The sequence below is a fragment of the Berghia stephanieae genome, chromosome 9, assembly GCF_034508935.2.
Source record: "Berghia stephanieae isolate SIO BIC M18660-M18661 chromosome 9, UCSD_Bste_1.3, whole genome shotgun sequence".
Taxonomy (NCBI): Eukaryota; Metazoa; Mollusca; class Gastropoda; order Nudibranchia; family Aeolidiidae; genus Berghia; species Berghia stephanieae.
This window is the reverse complement of record NC_088368.1, coordinates 37,660,921-37,661,832: the sequence shown is the minus strand read 5'-3', so window position 1 is coordinate 37,661,832 and position 912 is coordinate 37,660,921.

Below are 912 nucleotides of genomic sequence, written 5' to 3'. Positions count from 1 at the left end.
TCCTACCACAAGACCACATAACTCATTGGGATAATTCCTCATGATATAAAACCGTTTTGAGACAATGGGACACATGTTGTCTTTATTGTTAATCTACCAAAGAAACATTTTAAAACTATCGATGATCGCTCTTTCGAATTTGTTGGCCCAAAAGTCTGGAACACTCTGCCCAGGCGGGTCAGAGAAAAGCAAACAATGGAAACATTCAAAGCGCATTTTAAAACATTTGTATTCTAAAATACTTTTAGTCATAGGTCTTATTTTATAATCATGTAATCTGTGTCACGCTATATATCCTGTGTTTTATAACTGTATTATTATTCAATGAATTGAAGTTTTATTGTAAGGCGCTTTGAGATGCAATTAACCAGTAGATTTTTGACCAATCAATGCGGCCACAAAATAAGGGAACATTTTCTGATGCATTGCAACCGCAACATCTGCACGTTTTGCAAAATTTTGACAAATTCTTTGCCCTGTCCGAATTGTTCAACGATGAAAATATCACATGGATGATCAAGACGCAGATGAAGTTCATCCATAACAAGAGCAAGCTATTCTTCATTGGAACGGACCTTTTCCAAAGCCAAACACCTATGGCCACATCTGTAAGTGTATTGTACTGGTAGTAGTATATTATTTATTTGTTTTGTTTTTCTTTCTAGTCAGGCAGTGATAAATGTGCCATATGACCAGTGACAGTAAGTAAGCCTATATGAAGCTCAGTTTGTTTTTTTTTTTTTTTGTTTTTTTGTTTTTTTTTTGTGGGGGGGGGGGGGGTTCAGTATATTAATTATTAACATAATAAAAAAATATGTTTTTGTTTTTATTAAAAACTTGTAGGCAATTTGGATATCAACTGAGGAAATCTATCGTTTGGTAAACGAGATATCACTTTAAATAGGTACATAC